The 15,045-nt window shown below is 39.2% G+C and overlaps 1 pseudogene; it reads right to left on the bottom strand.

The window, feature by feature from the left end:
• The window catches only part of LOC114615389, a 75,187-nt pseudogene extending 61,927 nt beyond the window's left edge, over positions 1-13,260 (bottom strand).
• Between the last annotated feature and the right edge of the window lie 1,785 nt (positions 13,261-15,045).

The following is a 15,045-nucleotide window of genomic DNA, read 5'->3' as shown; positions in this document are numbered from 1 at the left end:
TTCTCAAATTTTACAGTTAATTATAGAAATACAGCTTAATTTAAGAAACATGTACTGTTTCTTTATAAGACATTTAAGGGTTCATTGGACTGCCTAGAACCCAGGGCAATGACAGAGCAGATTTGTATACCAGTCAAATTATAGACCATATAGAAACAATTGGCCATACAATCTTATTCTTTATATCATCAAAATAATAATAGCTTGAGACAATAATTTGATATTTCTAGAAAGTGTACAAGTTAAATAACAAAAACTTGTTCTCAGTGTCCTCAATTTTCATAATGGTGTTAAGCCTTGAAGACTTACACGTGATCAATTATGACAAATGGATGTTACCCATATCCCATCCTTTGGGAGATTTCAATATTTACATGATTCTATTGACACTTGTTCTGGAATTATTTTTGCCTCCCCTTTATAGGGAGAAAAGGCAACACATGTTATCCAACATTGCCTTGAGGCCTGGAGTGCCTGGGGAAAGCCTAAAATTCTCAACTTATACGTCTCAAAAGTTTGGATAATTTTATCGCCAAATGGAGGTGACTCACCTGACAGGTCTACCATACAATCCTCAAGGACAAGGCATTATAGAACGGGCTCATCACACTCTTAAATCTTATCTATTAAAACAAAAAGGGGGAGTCGAGGAAGCTCTACCCTCAGTGCCACGAGTCACCGTTTCTATAGCACTCTTTACTCTCAATTTTTTGAATTTGGACAGTCAGGGCCATTCGGCTGCTGACCGTCATTGTTTAGAGCCTGATAGGCCAAAAGAGATGGTCAAGTGGAAGGACGTCTTGACCAGACAATGGAAAGGCCTGGATCCTATTTTAATAGGACCCAGGGGAGCGGTTTGTGTTTTTCTGCAGGAAGAAGACAATCCATTCTGGCTACCAGAGTGACTAACGTGAAGGCTCGTGACAACTGAAGATGACACCCCGAAGAATTCATCTACAGATGCTTCCAGTCCTAATTTGGATCCTCCAGAATTGGGTTCCTAGCATATGGGGAGAACAACGATGGGCTATATTATCTGCTTTTCCTGAACCCATACCTGTTAGACATGATGCCATGGTGTTTCCAAGATTTCTTACAACTAATAAAACCATGGGGCTGCCTTATCTTCCCTATGATAAAACGCACGCCCCCCTGGGAGAAAATCGTTCCTTGCCTGAACGGGGTTCTCTCTGTTTTCAGACTACTGAGACAGGAGACTGTATAACTCTCTCGAAGAGAACCTTGGGGTGGTTTTATGAAAAGAGAAGCTGGGTTAAATTAACAACCAAAAAGAATAATAATGAAAAGGACAATAGTTATGTCAAAGAGTTCTCACAGTCCTTTTTACAACCAGCCATTTGGATAGATAGAACAGTTTTATCACCCAAACTTATTGATGGAGAGCATCCTTGTCAACCTAAGGTCTCTTCCTTTTGTAGTCTAGAAGATGAGAGAGTTGTTCTGCCTTGGTCTGATTGCCAATCCAGAGTAACACGACGGGCAGATACCAATGAAACTTTTTCCTTTTCACCCAATATGTTGGGAGATCTTGGAGCTGACGTGATAATGAGAAAAGGTCCTTTTCTACAGAGTGTTAGTATGAATCCTTTTCACAAATGGCTACTCTGTGGAGTTAATGGTGGTTGTACCGACCTCAACCCGCTAGCCTTTCTCCAGGGCGGAGCGGCAAGAAGAACATCCTTTACAAGAGTTATTAATGAAACTATGGTGAAACGGAGTTCAGATCCGATCCCTCAGTTGACAAATCCTATTCAGTTAATTACTAGAGTTAACAAGATTATTGTAAATCAAACAGTATTTTCACCTACCCCAGTGTGTGTCTTTCCACCTTTCTTGTTTATTCTTTCAAACTCCTCATTTGAAGAATGCACTAATGATTCATGCATGATGTCTCAGTGTTGGGCTGTTGGACAAGCCAAGCGTGCCATGGTTGCCAGAGTGCCACGATGGGTTCCTGTTCCTTTTGAAACACCCTCTACTCTACCATTATTCAGACAAAAAAGAGACTTTGGCATAACTGCAGCCATAATAATGGCAATATCAGTTAGTGCCATTGCAGCTACAGCTGCTGGGATTGCTATGACAACCAAAGTTCAAACGGCAGCAGCCTTAAATCAGCTGTCCGCTACAGTGGCAGACACAGTCAACATCCATACTTCTGCGAGTGCTGAATTGAAAGGCGGATTGATGATTGTTAATCAGTGCCTAGATTTGGTAGAAGAAAGATTGGACATTCTTTTTCAATTGACACAATTGAGATGTGAAAGAAAACTGGAAACACTCTGTATTACTAGTGTTCAATATGAAAACTTTACTCGAGCAGCTAATTTATCCAGACAATTGTCTCGTTACCTAACAGGAGAATGGTCAGAAGGATTTGATGAACTCCTTGAGAAGTTGCGAGTAGCGGTGATGGGCATCAACTCGACACGCGTAGACTTTTCGCTGACTGAAGGACTTTCTTCCTGGATTTCTTCAGCCTTCTCTTTCTTTAAGGAGTGGGTGGGAGTAGGCCTGTTTGGTACAACCCTGTGTTGCGGATTAGTGTTCATACTCTGGTTGGTTTACAAGCTCAGAGATCAACAGAAACATGACAAAGCCATGATTACCCAAGCACTTGTGGCCTTAGAACAAGGTTCATCTCCCGAAATCTGGTTGTCTATGTTATAGAAATAGCCAGCAAACAGATCCTCAGCTACTGCACCCCAAGGGCTCAGCCCATTGCACTGGCTTGGTGAGGAGTTTTAGCCTGACTGGTCCTTGTCTGTTTAACTCTGGTACCTGAATTTTGAGACAAACAGCCCTTGCATCCCTAGGAGGTGACTCCATTGCACAGGGATGGGTGTTTGCATCTCTTTATGTTTCCCTTAGCCCTTGCACCCAGAGGACTCGTTTCCATTGCACCTGGTAGGGTAAGGGAGACCGTCTTAAACTATTAGTCCTTGATCGCTTATTCCCCCATGATGGAATTCGCATGATCGGGCTTGAGTTTGAGTCATATTGGTACCACACCAGACAGGCCAAGGGCAGCTCTATCTTTTCGTCTCCAGGCCAGCTGCCATTGGTCCCAACGATGGGAATAGGTTGATGCCATATTCCAGAGGTACACCACGAGCTGTGAGTTTACCCGGTGACGGGCACTACGAGTGGCCACAACCTGGGGCGCACATTCAATGAATGCCAGGTGTGGGTGCAACCCTCGTAGCCTAAGACAGGGAGCTCACCATTTTTTGGTGCTGGCTATGGAAGAACGTCAACTAGCCTAAGACACGGGAAATGGCCAGTGCCTGTGATTCTCATTTAAAACAAAAAGGGGGAGATGTAGAGAGCCGTGGAAAGCAGAGACAGCGCTGGCAATCCGATGCTTTCACAAGTTCTGTAATTTACTGTCTTTGTGTGAGGGAAAAGCGCACGAAGTCACAAGCCCTTCCCGGGGCATATAGGATTTTATGGGGAATTAACCAACCAGATATGTACACACCACTCCAGGGGGTATTTAACCAGGACCTTCTCGGGGCTCGGGGCCTTTCTCCCAGCCGGTTTTCCACCAGCCAGCCTTCTTCCAGCGGGTCTTTCCTCTATAACATCTAATAAAGATCTGCTGAAGAACTTTGGTATTTTGTGTGACCTCGCTGGTGAGTGCACACGCGCAACATGTAATAAAACTCTGCTTGCCCATAAACTCATCCTTTATTTCCCCCTCACTGAAGCTGTTCTCAACTATGATAGTTCTGTATCTCAGTGGACATGAAGGAATGTTTGGAAACATTTTGACTTGCCACATATTGGAAAGAAAGGTAGCTAGAGGCCAGGGATTATGCTAAAACCTATAATTCTACCCAAAACAAGTTATCAATTCCTGGGATTTTAAAACAAGAACAACAATAAAAACCAAAACCAAACAAACAAACAAAAACTAAAACTCTTTCTTGCCTACCTTAAACAAAATTAACTCTTTTCTTTTTAGCAGCTATCAAATATTATAGCTCTTCAGCTAGGGGTTATTAGTCTTTTTGCCTATGTCACATTTCCATTCTGGGATTTTGTCTGGCTTGAACTTCTCAGGTCTCATATATGCAATTATTATCTCTGTGAGTTCATGTGTATTTCATTCCTGGTGTGTCTGGAATCATATCATTTCATATAGTCACATGAATTTAAAGATTCAATTATACTACAAATATGATTCTTGGAAAGAAGGTATCTGTTTCTGGAAACAAACAAACCAACAAAAACAATAACAAAAAACTGTTGATAGAGAGTTAAGTCTCATTATTTCTTTGTTCTCGGATATTCCTGCCTATAACTTGGCTATAACCGCTAATGTTAATAGAAAAAAGATCTTTAAGTTACTATTTCAGTTTTCTGTTGTTTACTGAAGAATATAATCCTCATTGGAAAAGAAAATTATATTTCTAATTTTTTCTTTGTCTAAAACCTTCTTTAGTCTTTAGTTTCACATACATACTTTTAGATATTTTGCAAATATATAAAATTTAACATGGCTAACATGGTGCCTAGATTTTTCAGCCCCAAATGTGGATATGTGTAACCTATGTAGATAGACCTCCACTTATATCATAGACCTAGAATTAGAGCCATCCATGATTGTTTCTTGTTCTTTAACATTTATTTGCCCTCTAGATTTTCTCAAATCTGCCAGTTTTGGTTCATCTCCATTGTTACCATTACATGTGCCAATTATATGTTACATTATATGTGCCAATGCATTTTGCCTGCCCACTGCCCCATGAATATGTCTGCTCTCATCCTCCTTGCAGTCCTTGTTTGACACAACAATGAGAACAGTTGTGAAAACTGTCAGAGCAATTGTATTATTTGCTTAAGACTGGTCATTGTTTCCTATTACTCTTGCGATAGAATCCAAATTTCTGTGAGACTTCAATTGACTTTTCCTGTCACTCAAATATCATTTTCATTTTTCATTGATCAGTTTCCTTTCAGTTTGGTCACATGCATGCTGTTGCCTGCTTATTTTATGTTTTCTTTTAGAACGTAACATCAATGGCATTTATCTTAGCTCATTCCTGATATATCATAAATAGATGGCTCATTGTTTCCAGTTACTTTGTCATAGTTTTTCATTAAAGAAATCATTTAATATATATATATAAATAAAGAGATATTAATTAGCTAATAACCTCATCTTAAGCTTACCATAGGAGAACGTGAACCTCTGATATTCTCAAAGGGGGGTGCAAGTCTTAATTCCCCTCAGCAATTAAATGATTACGGAGGAATAGCTTTGCAGAAAATAGAGTAAGCTGTTAGTTATCAACAGATAAATTATATAGACTGTGATCAATTGTTGGCTGTTTGCATTACTGCTACTCATGTGCTTACAGTAGCCCTTTGGCAAACAAAAAAGGCAATTAATGTGGATTCATCTTTCCACATTTCCAAGTAAAGTTTTAATACTCTATTATGAAGCTGTAGTCTTGTTAACACAGAATTGTAGAACAGAATCACAAAAATATTTTGGGAAAGAACCTGATGAAATATTTATACCTTATTCCAAACAGCAGTTAAATTGGTTATTGTAGAATACTGATATTTGGCTTATTGCATGTGCAAACTTTTCAGGCAAATTCGATAATCATTATCCAAAAGACAAGTTGTTATAGTTTTCCTCTACACATGCTTTTGCATTTCCTGTAAATTTATTGCACATGCAGCCCATAGAAAAGATGTTTATTGTATTTACAGACAGCTCATCTATTGAGAAGGCAGTATATATAATTAGATCACATGTTCATTTTCTTGAGTTGTCCCCTGCTTCAGCACAAATAATTGAATTCCATGCTGTAGCCACTGTTTGAAATGCTAAAAAAATCAAGCTTCCAATTTATATACTCATAGCCAGTATATAACTCATGATTTATAATTGCTTAAAATTGTTCCTCTTTTAAATATTGCTAATTCTCAAATTTTACAAATACAGCTTAATTTAAGAAACATGTACTGTTATTTAACTTTATAAGACTTTTAAGAGCTCATATTGGATTGCCTGGACCCCAGGACAATGCCACAGCAGATTTGTATACCAGGCAGATTACAGGCCTTACAAAACATTTGGCCGTACAATCTTATTCTTTACATCATCAAAATAGTAATAGCTTGAGACAATAATTTGGTATTTCTAGAAAGTGTGCAAGTTAAATTGCAAAAACTTGTTCTCAGTGTCCTCAAATTTTTCATAATAGTGTTAAGCCTTGAAGACTTATACCTAATCAATTATGGCAAATAGATATCAGTCATTTTTGATTTTGGAAAATTAAAATATATGCATGTGACTTGACACGTTTTCAGGCTTTCTAGTTGCAATTGCTTTAACAAGAGAAGCAACTAAAATATAATTAATTATTGCCTACATTATTTTTTTATGCTTGATGTTTTATATCAGATTATAGACAATGGAATTGGCTATTGCAGTCAAACATTTGAGATGTTATGGTGACAATTTAATATTACCCATATCATTGAGATTCCTTATTATCCTCAAGAACAAGGAATTGTGAAACAGATATTATGGAACTTTAAAATAATATCTTCATAATTTTTTGAGTGTGGGAGGAGCAGCTACTGGTGTTTCTTCGCTGTTTTTTGCAAGGAACTCTGAATACTTGGCTTTTAGAAACTAAAGAGGGAGAATTATACCCTCCAAGGTCAACAAAAGCACACCTTGCTTTTGTCTTATTTGTTTTAATTTTTATGCAAACTGATGCTAAATGTCAGTCTGCAGCAGGTTGCCACTGGCATCCAGTCACTTCCAGCTCATTTGTCAGGGTCAAGGGGAGAGACCCCCTAATTAATACATGGGATGGTCCTGACCCTGCTTTAATTTGGGGCCATGGTTCTGTGTGCTTTTTCACAAAAGAAAAATGGAGCCCGATGGCTGCCTGAAAGATTGGTCCGTCAAGAGGACACAAATCTTGAACCTAATAATTATGACTCTAATGATGAAGATGGCTCAAAATCCTTATCAGCCAGATGATTTAACATGGCATATAGCCTCCACTCTTATTGGAGAGTAAGTGTTATTTTTATCATTACTTAAAGCCACCCACTAAATACCTGGTGGCCAGACTTTGTATCTGATCCCTGCCAATCAGCAACTGGATTAGATACTGGAACATTTCTGCTTTCAATTTTATTTTCTACACTGCTTGGATAATCCTGTTGCTTTTAACCTATGAACCTTGTATCTCAAACAGATTGGTTGCCTTCACACAGGATTTCTCTCAGCAAGCTCAGCTATTCATCATGGCAGTTATCTTTCACTACGAAGAACTGCATTGAGCGCATGCTCATAGGTACTTTGGTTTGAATGTGGCTTTGGACTGTATGGGAAAGAGTGTGCTAAAGATGTCCAGTTAGTCAAAGATGGGTAAGAGTGTTCTTGATCTCCTATATACCGAAGACCGAGGCATACATCAATAATGCTATGTATATTTTCCTCCATGATGGGTAATAAGGAGCAATATAGATGCCAATGTAAGCCAGGCATGGTCGCCTGGCCACTCTTTACCCTAGATGGGATGAAATCTTGTGCCCTGTCCAAGCTGCTGGCACTGCTCATCTTTAATAAAACTAAAAAGGGGGAATTGTGCCCTCACCCCATCCCTGAGCAGGCCTGAAAGACCTTGTTTACCAGAATAGACCAAAAATATTAGGACCTAGTTGGAATTACCCACCTTGGCTGCACGTACAGCCTGCTACAGGAATTTAGAAGAATAACTGCCTTCTGAGCTTGCCTTGAGATATCTCCGGCTGTGACAAAAGATGAGTTTCCCCATCCATCTCTAGCAGTGACCAACGATGGGTTCCCAAACCTATGTCTGGCTGAAGCAAGAAGGGGTTTGGTGGTGGGGCTTTCCCTTTAAATTGAAAGCTGAATGTTAAACCTTGAGCCTTGATCAGAATCCTTTGTCTTGGCTTCATCTTTTTTCACCCTCTGCCTCGTTTTTATTTCAAGCACCCCTTTAAGGAGCACCTGCTTGTTCCATGGCTGTAGGTGGCTACACAAAACTTTTGATCCACACCTGTCTTACCAGCAAGATGGGCAGAGGCAATGGTGGCTCAGAGCTTGTGAAAGTGACCAACCAATGACTGGTTTAGCTTGAAGCCCAAGATATGAGAGGAAGTCTATGCCCCATACAGCCTGGATGACCAGGAACAAGAAGCTAGATGTTTCAGAGACCTAGTGTAGAACCAAACATAACTAACCGAGGGGAGAAAAGTCAATGAAATTATTCTTAATGATATCCTGCTATACTCATAGTTCAGTGCCCAGCCTAGTCTTCATCAGGGAGACTTTCTCCAGCAGCTTACTGGAGCAGATGTAGAAACCCACAGCCAAACAATAGGCAGAGCTTGCAAGACCCCAAAGAAGAATGGGAGGAAGGATTGCAGGAGGCAGAGAGGTCAAGGACATCAGGAGAACATAGCCCACAGAATCAATAAAGTGTGACCAATAAGAGCACACAGAGACTAAAGTGACAATTATGGAGCCTGCTGGGGTCTGTGCAGGTCCTCTAGATGCATGCTGTGCTTGTTTAGCTCAAGGTGTTTGTAGGAGTCCTAAGTGTGGGAGTGGATGTGTTTTTGACTCTTTTGCCTGCTCTTGTGACTCTTTCCCCACTACTAGGTTTGCTTGCCCAGCATTTATATGAGGGTTTTGGCCTAGTCTTATTGAATCGTGTTGTGGTCTGTTCAGTTGATTATCACTGTGGGGGCTACTTTTTTCTGAAGGAAAATGGATCTGGAGGAAAGGGGAAGTTGTGGGGAAACTCGTGGGAGGAGCAGAGGGAGGGAGGCTGTGGTCAGGATATCTTTTATGTGAGAAGAATAAATGTTAGAAAAAAGGAAAACATATATTTGACAAAATTATGCAACAGATTATTGGGGTAAACAGAATTTTTAGAATCTTTAATGAATGGTGTCCACTGTAATTTCTTATTTGTAAAGAACAAATTAAGCAAAAGTGGATTGATATTTTGTTTAATGTTTAAGTGTTTCTTTCAGAATTCTGTACAGTATTTTCTGATGACATTCACCCCTTCCAGATCTACCTCTTTTCCCAATGTAGCTGATTTAGTGTTCTGCCTTTTTCCCATCCATTATTTCCCATTTGTGCTGCATTCTATATATTTGTAGATATGTGAACTTTCACTGGAGTATGGTCAACTTAGCAGGTTCTCTACTCTTAAATAAAACTGACTTTCTCCCAGTAGCTGTCATGACAATAGCTCATCAGCTAGGGGGTGAGACTTGATGTTCATCTCTGTTCTCTATGCAGGTTAATTTTTTTTAATGCATGTACTTGTGCATGCTAACACAAATATAAGTTCATGTGTGCAGCTGACATGCTGTGTTTAGAGGATTGTTCCCTTGCATTTACTCTGCCTCTACCAGTATTCACCTCTGGCTCTTACAGTATTCCCTTCCTCCTGGACACAATAATTTTGGTGCCTTGGGAGGCAAGGGGCTGATTTAGATGTTCAATTTAGGATTTCATATTCTACTGTCAAGACAGTACAGATGAGAACCATCATCCCTACTGCCTAGATTTTGTACGGCTGGAAGATGTTATGTATAATATCAGAGGGGAAAGATAATGGACAATTTCACTCAGCTGTAAAGCCTATAAATTAGGAGAACCACTAGCTGGACAAGACTTGCCCACTGGTGCAATAGTAGCACAAATTTCAAGGAAGTAACCCACCATGGTATGACTGGACATAAGTCCCACTGTGCAAGATGAAGTCTCCACATTTGTAATCATTGTAGAGCCAAGAACCTGGGGTTTCACGCATGAGAGGTCCCAGGGAGTATCTCACTATTATTATGCTGCTAAAGGACACAGTATTAAGCCTCTTAATACTGATTTATCTTTATATTTATAGATTAGGGGCTGGAAAGATTGCTCAGTGGTTAAGAGCACTGACAGACCTTCCAGAGGTCCTGAGTCCAATTCCTAGCAACCACAAAGTGGCTCATAATCATCTGTAATGGGATCAAATGCCCTCTTCTGGTGTGTCTGACACACCAGTGTGCTCATATGCATACAAAAAATAAAATATTTAAAAAATATTTATAGATTAAAGTATTTCTCATCAGAGAAGCTTCTATTTATAGTAGAGGGTATTTAACACAGACACCCACAACCTGCCTAAGCACAGAGTACAAGAAACTCAAATGCAAGTTTACTCTTAAAAGAGTCTATTTAGGGAAGAAACCAAGTGTTAAATATGAAGTTATAAAAATAATAGTCTGTGCTACCACTGTTACACTAGAAATGAACTTCTTAAGGATGGCACAAAGTAACAGAATCTACAAAAGAAATGACTGAAAAACATGACCCATCTAAAAGGCTCTATTCAGTATAAGTCTACACAAATTATAAAGAAAACTTAGAAATATTTACACAATAATGTACTTCAAAATAAGACACTCACATATAAGGAAGCCATAGTATGGCCAAGAGTAACTGGATGTCATGTATAAACTGACAAAAGAACAGAATAGAAAAAAAGACCAACTCATGGCTAAGAGGGGCTGAAAATTACAATATTGCATTGACATTTTGTCTTGAAGAACCCACCAATACCCACAGGTATAAGACTCACCAACTCATTCAGTGGGTGTAGATTGTTATCCATAGACACAACTCGAAATTTAACTGGGAAAAGAGAGAGAGAGAGAGAGAGAGAGAGAGAGAGAGAGAGAGAGAGAGAGAATATGAGAGAATTTTCTAGTGAGGTCCAAAGACCCAGGCCTTCTTCGTGCCATGTTGAGGATGACATCTTGATTCCTTTGCCCACTGTGGAGCTTCATACCTGACTGTCCTGGCTTGTAGACGGGCTTATCTGTCTGGACAAAGACAACACTTTCTTTGTTCTTCACAAGCACAGTATTCCTTTTGCTGAATTTATGTGTTGGCCCTTTGATGTCGAAGTTGAGGAACTCTTTCTCTTCAGAAGAGGATAATCTAGGGATCTGAGAACAACAGGAACACAAGACCCTTCACAATCTGACTCTGTATTTCTTAGATTATTTCATTAACCTTCTCTCCTTCCACCTCACAGGAAAGAGATGGAGGGTCCATCAGTTTCTGTTTAAATGTTACATGGAGGGAAAACAGTGTCAGGAAATAAAGAAAAGAAAAATAGAACTTTTTATGTAAGTCAATGTGAGTTTATGTGAGCAACGAAACACAGTCCTTTTTTGGGAATAAATACAATCTTGATTGCAAGTTAGCTCTAAGAAATGAAAGAAAATTAGCTCTAACTCTAAAACTGAGGTAGAGAGAAAGTTAATGTATTAGTGGTGGTTGAAAGCATGTCTCGAGGATAGGTTCTGAAGAAGAAACTCAGCACTTATTCAGGATATCAGAATTACACATAAGAGATGTGGTTCTAATTAGCTGGAGTGCTGTTTCAGAATTTATTACCTCACTAGCAGGAAGTACCATGAATTGGAGAGCTCTTTCTTTCTCTGCCCAGTGCTCTTTTTTGAGGGAATTCAGTGGGAAAGCAACATATACACAAGTGTTGACTCTTCTCATTTTGGGTTGGGATGATTTAAGTTAAATATCTTAAACTTATTTACTTATTAAATAAATTTATATATTGGGTAGATGTTCTAAATTTGTATTGTTCTGAGTTCACACATATGCTTCTAGATTAAACTTTTCTAGAAATATGTATGGATACTAAAAATACATATTCACACACATGTTCATAAGTATATAAAACAAATCAGGACAAGTGTCTAGTACTCACAATGAAGGAAACACAGTGGAACACGTCCTTGTCAAAGACAAGATCATCGAACAGGTGTCTCCTTTCCCACTGAGATATCAAGGAAGCTGTGACAGTCACTGTCTCATTCAGATGGTAGAGATGGAGGCAGATTTTCTCAGTGGTCTCAGTGTAGAGCTGGGAAGGGGCCAGCACTATATACTTTCTGGAAAGGAAGGAGTTGCAGCCAGTTGATAGCAGATTTTATTGGCTATACTGGAGTTTCATCACAGTAACCATTATCATTCATGTTTGGGCAGCCTGAGATGGCAGGTTGACAGTTTGGCAGCTGTCACAGTTTGCTGCATAGCAGAGTGGTAAGACAATTATAAGCTAATCAATCATCAGCTTCAGCACAGAGAGCTGCCAGGGCAGGTTTGAATGGCATGTACTCACGACACTAAGCGCCAGCACTCAAGTTCCAGATTTTTTTTTAATGAAAATATGGGAGAAATAATTATTCTATTCATAAAAATTTATAATGATTGTTTTTATTACCATTTTAAAATTCTTAAAAAATAACTCAATACCCTGGTTTTGTTTTTGGGTACTCTTCAACCTAAGAGTTATAATGTGTCTGTGAAATTCAAACTTGTATGATTCACCTATGTTACACTTGAGCAAGTGTCAAAGGCTTCTGTAGGAATCATTCTCCACCTTTTCCTAGAATTAGAGATTTTTGTCCCCACAAATCTAGCCTGTCACTGCTCTGTCACAGTATGCCAAAATATCATCAGCTTACTTTTTATTTTTGCCACCTTAAATCTATTTTCAGATTACAGGTACAAAAAAACCACATTCAGCAATATAATCCTAATTATATGTTTATTTTGGACATCAAATAACACATTCTACTGGTAGTTCAATACAAGGTCTTCGATCCTAATAGTAATATTATTTTAGGACACAAACATCCACAGGTTCTGATGTGCCTGAAGTCTTGTCTGTCTCAAGGTTAGTCTATAGGCTGCATATTTCCAAGCAAGAATGCCAGCAATTTAAACTGTTATTTTCAAAGTGATTAAATAGTTTCAACATCCAAGAATGTCTCTGACCATAAGGATTTGAAATACTGCTAGTTCACTGATAAGTACACTATTCTAAATCACACCACACCTCCATTTAGACACACTGGTTGCTTTAGCGTTGGAACAAAAGATTACCTAGAATCATGGAATATTAAATATGGAGAACATATATATATATAGTTATTTTAAAATTAAAAAGCAAAAAATATTTAGGGAGGTTTTCAGGGGAAGATATTGAAAGGAAAAATGTAGCATTTTGATTGGAAGGGGAGCGATATGGAAGAGGGCCTTGGAGGTACTCACGGGTCTCCATTGAGCATGGAAGAAGAAGGCAGGAAGGCAAGAAGAACTGAAAAGAGGCACAGCTGAGCCTGTCTGTCCTTCCACATGTTGTGGTAAGAGAGGACAGGAGGACAGGGCTTATGGTGTCCTCCTCCTTAACATGGTGTCCAGAGTCCTCCAATCCACAGCAGCTTATTTATGAGTCCTCTGTGTGGACAGAATGCTCTGCCCACGGTGTGCACACAGCAACATAGAATACTTGCTCTCTGTCAATGTCACTGTGTTCAGCTGTGGCCTGAGCACAATTCAAATAAGTTTCAACAGTCTCAGGAAAGGTGCCAGATGATCTGTTGATTGTGTTGGTAAAGGATTAAGGCCACAGAATTTACTTAGTGTGAATTAGAGCAGATTCTCTCAGTCCCAGTGACCACTAAATCTTTGCAGTAGGTGGTTATGCTATGGCTGTGTGACATTTGCCACTTCCTTTCTTCTACTCACTTAGAATCTAGTAGCACTGTCTGGGATGAAGCATCTCTGTTTCTCTCCTTATCTGTGAATCACTAGTGTAGTTCATGTTGGAGATTTTAAGTTCTCCTGTCTCTGATCATTCAAGCATGTACTTTTATGGGTCTTGTGTATAAAAAGTGAACTTTGGATACTGGGCAAGCTCAATACCTCACCTATTACAAGTCACTGTGTCTAAATCATCTTTCTTAGAAGAGAAGTCCACAAAGTCATCTAGACGTTTGCTTCCATCTCTTCAGTTTACTACGAGGCCAAGTATAACCTGTGCAACTAAAGGTGATTGCTTCAAATGTGGAGGGATCAGTATTTGGGATGCAGCATGTTTCTTCTGGAAGGATGTTAAGGTGTGAATTGGGAACCACATTAGAATTTCTAGTCTACATCATGGGGCTGTTTATTTTTGCAAAGATCCTGTGACATTGGCTTGAGGAGGGGCATAGCACAAGCTAAATCAATTATAATGTTGAGGCATTAAGTAAAAAGAAAGAACATGCTAGAAAGGAATGTAATGTAAGCATGTAAGGGATGAGAAAGAAAGAAAACTTATGCTTGGTCTGCTGGGTCACCCTTTAAGTCCCAAATCTTGGGAGACAGAGGCAAGCATGTGTCATCCATGACACAAGAAGGGTAGTTTTGCTGATTATATTCTCAATGCATGACTCCTCTCATAAGCCTAAATTAACCCACAGAGCATTTGGTTCATAAACATTGTGCCATGGTTAATGCTTTTTGCAGCTCTGTATAAGATACAGACAAGCTGGTAGTAGAATACGGTCTCTACATTGTCTAGAGTGTATGACTAATAAAAGTCTACAAACTAAGGAGCACCACGGGTTACTACTGGTTTCTAGTCATTTTAGAATACTGGAGAAACAGGGAGTGTAGCTTTAAAAGTTGTATCTTTAATATCAAAAACCGATATTCTGGGTGAAATGGACACAATGGTGAACATGTCCAGTGCCAAGAAATGACCAAATAGCATATGAGACTTTGTACCTAGGAAGTATTGAAGGAAAGTGGCCTGGATAAATGGAGGGCATTCATAGTTGCTCTTGTGACCTCATCTATCAGGGATTAATTTTTCTCATATTTCATAAAATTAGGTAACCTTTGTCTTGAGAAGGAATGGGCAGGTATACAACAGCTTTTCTGCTTATATGCTACTCAGACAAAGTAACCTTGTCCTACATACTACTCACTGTGACAGAAAATTGATAACTATAGTCATCCTGAATTTATCATCTTTTTCACTTCTATGTCCTAAATCCTTGTGAACCAGGCTCTGAAAACCTTCCATTGTTTGCTTAGCAGACTTTCCCAAGCTAAGTTGCCCATGGACAGAAGACTCCTTAAACAACATGGTGCAT

Source organism: Grammomys surdaster, unplaced genomic scaffold (genome assembly GCF_004785775.1).
Source record: "Grammomys surdaster isolate TR1022 unplaced genomic scaffold, NIH_TR_1.0 126660, whole genome shotgun sequence".
Lineage (NCBI taxonomy): Eukaryota > Metazoa > Chordata > Mammalia > Rodentia > Muridae > Grammomys > Grammomys surdaster.
This window is presented reverse-complemented; position numbering and strand designations above follow the sequence as displayed.